Source organism: Lepisosteus oculatus, chromosome 20 (genome assembly GCF_040954835.1).
Source record: "Lepisosteus oculatus isolate fLepOcu1 chromosome 20, fLepOcu1.hap2, whole genome shotgun sequence".
NCBI lineage: Eukaryota > Metazoa > Chordata > Actinopteri > Semionotiformes > Lepisosteidae > Lepisosteus > Lepisosteus oculatus.
The window spans coordinates 6,073,028-6,081,706 of record NC_090715.1 but is presented as its reverse complement, the minus strand read 5'-3'; positions in this window follow the sequence as shown (position 1 = coordinate 6,081,706).

Below are 8,679 nucleotides of genomic sequence, written 5' to 3'. Positions count from 1 at the left end.
TTTTTGGAATGTGTCGTAATTTGTTGTTTGCGATGTCTGGAGAGAGAGAGAGATAGAGGGTGGAAATGCTGTTATCAAGTGTGGAAATGCTTCATTAACAGTGTATTTCAATTTCTATTATTGTATTAAAATTTACAGACCTATGTGCTTTCTTATATTGTTATGTGTACAGCATTTTAATCAAATTAAAAGCATTTAATTAAAATTATTTATCAATTATTTATCTCTGATGAATTTATTTTTACAAAAAATTCATATTTTAACAGTGGGAGTGGTTAGGTTGTAAGGTCAATGTACCATTTTCTATTTTCTTAGAAAAAGGCCATGTCTTATAATGAGGCCTTATTATAGTAATGAGTTCATTTCCTTTCTGATTTAAGGACTCTCAGTAAATTCTGATAAGTAAATTGCATTCTATCTATAATAAATTGGAAGAAAATTATACCAAGACCAGTCAAATGAAACTATAGTATATTAATTGCAATTTTTAACAAATTTATCATCCATGTGGTGTTATCTCAATATCGTAGTTCCTGTTTTCTAAGGTCTTTGCCCTTAACTGTATCATTAAAAGTAGTAATGGCATTCTGCTTACTCTGGTTGTGTTTTCTGTCTTTCTTAGACTATTGACTAAGATAGAATTGACTATGTCATCAATACAGTGTCCTTTTCCAAGCTTCTAAAAGACTCACATTAAGTTTTATTAACTGGATTTTTTTCTCATTTAATTCTTGGTCATATTATTTGTGGTCTGTGATTTTATGTTTATTGTTTCTAGTTAGATGTGTAAATGTCATTTAAAAAGGATTTCTCATAGATCATTTGGAATAGGGTGTTTTATCTTTTGCTAGATTCATATTCAGAAAAACAATCAGGCATTTCTTTGACATTTCTTTGATAAGTACTACATGAAATAATCTAAAGATTTAAGCAAACAAGGAAAATCTTTGTAGGTCCCCAGGAAAAGGAATATGTGTAACTTTACAGAAACCTCATAGACGTACCTCCACTCTGCTCATACAGTATAAAAACAATTGTGGAATGTTTGATGCTTCAAAATGATTATCTTTCTAGTCCCGAACACATCTCATGCCACATCATATAAAGACACATACACAGTCAGTTAAATTGATTTTTTTTACCCTAAATCTAACAGACTCCAATAAAACTTGAAAAGATACTACCTTGGAATTGTATTGTCCAATATGAAGTAAATAAATTGAATTTGGAAAGGTCAGTGATGGAAAAATCTCACACATTGCACCAAGCAAGATGTTCAAGCTAATTCAGCTGAGCAATACAAGGTTAAAATGTATTACTGAGAAGGAGACATGAATTACTTTCACATAAAAATTAGAAAACTGGGGTAGCTCTTGAACGTTTTGCCATAATGGCATAATTTTAATCAAAAAATATATTTTCTTTTATTCAAGACCAATTTTAACAGAACCGATTACATTTCTCTTGATTTATGCAAAAGGACCAAATGTGTCATCATTCTGTTTTGCTGGTTATTGTGGAATGTCAGCTTCTCAAGGTTGTTTAAATTTGTGACATCATCGTATATTTTCAAGAATTTGTAGAATCTCTTGGTTTTTCTCTTCTCTTTTGGTTTTCCTTCTACAGTCAACAATTCTTTACATATTATTGTATATAATGTATGCAATATTATGCAATAATCATTTATTTAGTTATGACTAAATATATAGTTACTGCATGTTCATTTTTTTCAGCTTCCATGTGTAGCATATTTCTTAGCTTTAAAACATTCAAGGTACACATTAAATATGCTTTAGATCGTATTTTAACATTATGCTTACTGTCACCACATAATCTATTTATACTAATGCAGAAGACATTAATAAATAATCGCAATCTTATCAAATTGAAAAAATGTGGAATTACAGACCTATGAAGATTTTTCTTGACAGAACTGGTAGATGAGGATTCTAGACTGTGTTCTGGTATTTGTCTTATTTAATTTATTTTAAACTAAATGAAAAAATATAGTTCCCATCCATGGTTTTGATAAGCTGTTGCAGTTTGATAAATCAATACTGTCCCTATGTGCTACCATAATAGTGCTGAGTTTTGTTGCTCTAGGCCACAGACATTTTAAGGTTGAATACTTAAATAATTCAGTAGGTATGCAACGCAAATAACCAAATGATGCTTTTCTGCTTATAGTAAGAAACTACAATAAGTGAATACTGAGAAAGAGAATGTCATGGGATCATCTTGTATTTTTATATAAATCCTAGTAGTAGAAATAATTCTATAATTAGCAATTCTGTCTCTTAGCATTACCTCTTACATAATCAAATGTTGGCTTATTAGGCATCCTAGTTAATGGTTACAAAATAGTGACAATGTTAACAAAGTATAAAAACATATGGAATCTAGTCATCTTCATGTATTATTAAATGGAACAGGTGTGAATATGAATCATCGTGAGTACAGTTATATCCAAAACAAAAACTGTAATTGATTAAAATACAAGATGCAATCACTGCAACCAAAATTTCTTTTTTGAATTTAAGATGTTGAAAGAAAATATTTTACATGTACAGTATAAATCTTTTTATCCACCTTCTGCTTTAACAGAACTGTAAATAATGTAAATACTACTAACGCTAGTACTACTACAGCTTTTGCTACTACTCTTGCTACAGCTAATATATCCTAATGCCACTGCTGTATTTTAAAAATAAGCAAAAACAAATCAGTAAGGCATACTGAGCGTACACATATTAACAGTGCAATGTGTGAACAGAACACAGTAAAAATAATGTCCATTGAGGTAAAACACATATACTGTAAGTAAGCAAGCACTGATTACAGTAAAGAGTGATGGTCATTGAGCAGAGTGCAGTTATCAGCCGGTGGTAAAGTTTACAATCATTTGAGAGAATCACAGCTGCTGTCAAAACAGATGAATCTTGAGGCATCAAAAGATGGTTAGGGACTGGGCAGTTCTGATTTTAATGGGGAGTTTATTCCACCACTAGGGAACTAGCGTCAAGGATGAGTGGGCTCTTGAAGAAGGGGAATGAAGAGGAGGGACAGAGAGTCTGGCAGAAGAGGAGGAGTAGAGCGGACATGAGAGAGCCTAGGGAGAAAATAGGTACTGGAGTAAAAGTCAGTCAGAGAGGATAAGACAGTGGTAGGGAAGAACAAGTGTTCTGTATTGAATGCTCTGAAATGGATACATGGAAGGACAAGTGACCTGAAATGTATTGGCAACTGAGAGAAGCGCAGCTATAGCAGAGTCAAAAAGGTCAAGGATAATACTGATGTTCTTGGCAGAGCAGGAGGGAGACAGAGTAGTGGAGAGGTTCACAGAAGGTGAAGAGGAGGAAAGGAAAAAAGGAATGTCAGACATACAGACACAGTGAGGTTCAGTGCGAGATGATGGGTGTCCATACAGGATGAGAGGATGGGATTAACACAGGAGGAGACAAGGGTATCAGAGGGAAGCAAAGCGAAGAAGATCTGAGCATCAACTGCAGAGATTTCATATGAAAAGTCATATGAAGGGATCGGAGGTGCAATGATTGGGTATAAAGAAAGAACAGGAGGGGACCCAGCACAAAGCTTTGGGGTACAGCAGTGAAGATTAAGTGTGGTGTTTCAAGAGACCTGCTATATGTCATCAATAAGGCAGGGGTGAAACAGGTACTATATATGAGGTGACAAAAATTCACAAGCAAGCACTTGGACAGAATGGTACACAGAGTTAAAGGCGGCAGAGAGGTCAAGAAACTATAAGACAAGATGAGAGGGTTGCAGGTTGCAGCTTGAGCTGATTTAAGAATATTGGTAACTGAGAGAAGATGAGTTTCAGCAAAGTGTGTTGGATAGAAGTCAGATAGGTAGGCATCCCCAAAGCCACATGTCCTGAGAGAGTTAAGTGAACAACAGGGAGTACACTGCTGATAGATTTTACAATGCATACTTAAAATTGTTTTTTTTTTATTGAAAAGTATTTTATCAGATTAAGGTTTCTCCCATACCTTTAAGGTGTGTGCCCTACTTAGTTCAATAGAATATAACAGCATGTTCCAATCGACATAGAACCCCTCTTCTTATATACCTTTTAGATGTGAATGTAATAGAATAATGGAAAAGTTTCTTTCCTGAGTTTATTGTATTGGATTTTGCTCCTTTAATAAAATGAAGCTGAACCTCTTTCTGTCCCCTAATGATATTGTTAAATGTTTAGAAAATATATTGAAACATCCACAAACAAATGCTACTTTACCTCATTTGATAATGTAATACTGCCACACAATGCATTGGACAGCCTGTATTCACGTGTATCCATTGTTTTATGAAAACAAAATATGCAAACTTTTGCAAAATATGGTACAGTTATTTTTTTTACAAATCGGACATCTAAGTTGAACCAAATAAGTATAGCAATGAACTTACTTTCTTTATAAAAAGATTTGTGGTCCTAAAAAAGGTTTTATGGAATTATTAATAGGTTTATTCCATGCTGAAAAAAGAAGAAAGAAAACACAACCTCTCACACCTGAAGAAGGCTCCACAGCTGAAACGTTGTGTTTTCTTTCTTCTTTTTTTCAGCATAGAATAAACCTATTATTTGTTCCTATGCAGCCTACGCATGCTGACGCAGCTACCCACCTGAACTACTTTATGGAATTATACCTCCTGTTTTTTTACAAGTCAAAGGGTAGGCAGATCTGACAGGGATCTGGATCTGGTCTCTGGATTCCAAAACAAGAGCATAACCCCCTCGCCAAAAGGTTCCGACAGAGAAAGGAAATATGGAATTGTCCTGCGCTGAAAGTAACATCCCTAACAAATGAGTGGAGTCATTTGTTGATCATTTGTGTTCTTTCCACGTGACCACTAAAAATATAGAAATAACCTGTGATGTGTACATTGAAAATGCAGATCAGTCATATATCATTTATAATTCAGCTTACTTATACTTAAACTCACAGAAAATCAGGTTATATGGTAATTAGGGACTTGATCCTGCTGGAAAAAATAAGTTATATGCAGATGGTTTGAACCTTCAAATCTAATTATGTCACAAATCAGAAATATTGAAATAACCAATTGAATTCCACTCTACATCATATAATTACTTTGAAATACATCATTTAATTTTTATTACAACATTTGAAGCTTTTTATAAGAGTTTAAAAACAGAGGCAATTAATTATTTTTGCAACACATTCCTGCATTATTAGCAAGTATGTAACTAAGAATATACCATTCTGATCCATTTTACAACCAAAATATGACAGGAGTAGAGCTGAAGATCCTATTTTGCTACCATGCATCCATCCACTTTCTAAGTGCTTTATCCCACACAGGGCCAGAGGAGAACTGGAGCCTATCCCAGAAGCAAGTGCAAAGCAGGATACTCTGACCCTGGACGAGACATCAGTCCTTCACAGGGCACCCAAATACACAAACATGCACACAGGCCAATTTTCCCAAAAAAACAACTAACCTAAGAGTATGCCTTTGGACTGTAGATGAAAACCAGAGCATGCAGAAAACACCAAGGTGAACACAGGGAGATCACCCAAATACCATGCAGGTACCACCCCAGGAACTGAACTGGGGCCCCCAGCACTGCGAGGCATTGATGCTAACCACTGTACCACCATTCTGCCCCCATTTTTAGCCTCCCTAATCCATAAATGGACAATATATGATTCTTGTGCCCCATTTAATAATATACAAATGAATTGCTCCGGATGCCATCCTGAAACTATGACTTATCTTGAACACTGTACCACTAAAGACAAAGATAATTAGACATTATTTTGGACAACTGCATTCCAAAACCTTTGAATCTTTATATATTAAAATTACATTTTGGTGTAGGTAGGAAAATCTGACAAGACAGCAAACATCAAATTTAAACTTGTTCAAGACAGTAAGAAAAAGAGATATCATTGCTACAACAAACAATATATAATACAATAATGGAAAAGACAAACTGCTGTGTTCAACCTTTCTCATTTTTGTACTTTTATCTTTCCAACCCGTCTCTTTCTCTTCTCCACTTAGCTAAAGAAGGCTCCATGGTTGAAATATATTTGTTCTAATAAATTTTCATTATGGAATTTACTTCTGCTTGCTCCTTTGAAGCTCACAACCTACTCTAGCTCTCTACTCTGTCCTCTTCAAAATATGTAATGTAGTTTTACAGTGAAGTTCGGGAGCAGAGACCTGTAGCCCCAAGATTTTATCAATCACCTCTTCCCTCCTCCATATAAATATGGGATCTCAAAATATCCTTCCTGACATTCTCTGCTCAGCAATCCTCTACATACCCCATCTTCATGACCCCTACCACAGCCCTAGGCTAATCTCCCTTGGGAGGTGATGCTATAATACGTTACCCATGTGGCCCATACTCTACCATCCCCAAAACACACCTCCACAGGACTTGTCAATTTTTCTTGAATTATATTTAACAAATCAGTCAATTACGTTGGAGAGTGCAAATGCGAAATCAATGAATAGCGTGATGGTTCCAACACATACATTCACAGAAGGCTGGACTTTGTCACATGCTTCAATCTCCTCTTTTTGCATGAAATCCCGGATCCATAATATGTTGATACCAAATACACATAGTTTCTACATTGTCACCATATTTGTCATTTGTGGAGAACAAACTAGATGTTTTCACATCACATCAAATAGTTCAATACTAGACAGAACCACTAATGATTCATAGCCAAAACTATCTTTGGTAGCTACTGGAAAAATGTAAATGGTTACAGAAGGCAGAAGAAATACCTTATCTACTGCACAGAATGCTGATGAATGTCAATAAATCAATTTTAGAGGCCGTCAACACAGGTTAATGCTCTGTAAGGGGTTGTTTGGATGATGTGGTTTTTACTACCACAGAACAGTTTCATAAAGACAAGAACTCTCGCATGTTAATTTTAAATAATCGGTTTGCCCTCGCAGCCTCCATGTGGAATTGAAACATTAGAATGACTTCATTAGCTTAACAAGGGTGTGGGCATGGAGAGGAAGGCAACTACCATTAAATGGGATTTAGTGTATGGTGAGACATTAATAGGAATACGGCATTCCTGCCAGAACTTTGCCTATACAACAAGGTCAAGAAACAAACTACCCAAACTGCCACAGCCTTGCACAAAATCGTGCTTAGAGACAACTGCACTTCTGTTAATTGGAATTGAAACAGTTGTGATTAAATTGGCTTTAGGAATATGTTGAGCTCATTGTTTGCTGTTTTCTTTTTGTAACACCACTCTACCAGTTTCAGCTAAAGTGCAAATAATATTGTCTAGTGAATAAAGAAAGCTATATTTCTTGGCACACAGCTGGGATGGGAATTTTTGTAAGCAACTTAGAGACTGAAGCAACTTCACTGAGAGTCTCTGGAGAACACTGTATTAAAAATGCTAATGTGGGAAACTGTGAGCATCATAACCAGCTTGTTTTTGGTTCAGTGTTGCTGCAACTTGCAGCCTTAGAATTTTACAAGGAGTGCAATCCTGATTGTTCAGTGGGTAGATTTTTACATACAACTCCGTCTTCTTCATTATTTATATGTATTTATGCTATATTGAAGCATTTCTAAAGCAAAAATGCAAAAAAAAGTTCGTTATTAAGATATGAATGCACTGATTTTAAAGTATTATAGCTGTAAAAGAATGTGACAGAAACCAATGAGAATCTAATTATTATTATTCGCACAATTATATTTTAATCTAGATTTTCAAATACCTGGAGTAAATGCAAGTCTTTTAGAGACCTACTGATCGCACAAATTCCTGGTTTTAATTTAGGTAAACCATTGAAGTAATTTCTTTAGTGTTTGGACTAGACATCATGCAGTTGGTAATTAAATGTGTACAACCCCCAGAAATCAGTACTGTGCAAAAGTGGGTTATGCCAACTAAACCTCAACATGTAAAACCTACACTAAAATCCATACTAAACTGGTCCTAATAGCCCATGTAGGTAAAATATTACGGGGAGTTATGATAGGTCTTTTAAGGCTTTCGACATTCTTAGTGTCGATCATTTGCAATATGCACAGGCTACTTTTCACATAAAAGTACTGCATAGGCCTACATTGGAATCAGTAATTTTATACACGTATAAAAATAAAACAACTGGACACACAAAACCCCTTTAAGCTCAGCAATAGCAATAGGTTCGAGGAGCAATAACTAGAAACAAACTCAAGGTGCCCTATTTTTAAAACAGGGATACAAGTGATACGAGTGCCTAAGTGTTTTGAATATAGGACGCAAGGTATATAGAGCATGATATTGAAAAGCGCTGCCTTTGGGAAATGAGAAAACAAATGTCCCATGTGATGACAGTAAAGTAACAATAAAGCATTCTGTATCTTGGAAAGATGTTTGTCCGTTCCTCCTATGTGTTGAAAAGGTAAGGAAGAGGCAAGCTATTTTCAAAGATTATTCATGCGTAAATTTGTCAGAGTGATCCAGAAACTATTGGAACATTGTCAAATGAATGGAGATATTCGTATCAGGCAATGCCAAGACCATCCGCAGTAATAAGTTCGGTGAAAGCTGTCGTTATACTGTAGATACCGCTTTGATGGTTGAAAATGTATAGTAACAAATAAGTTTTCATCCTAAAATGGCGACAATATTAACGAAACGTTTTTTTTAA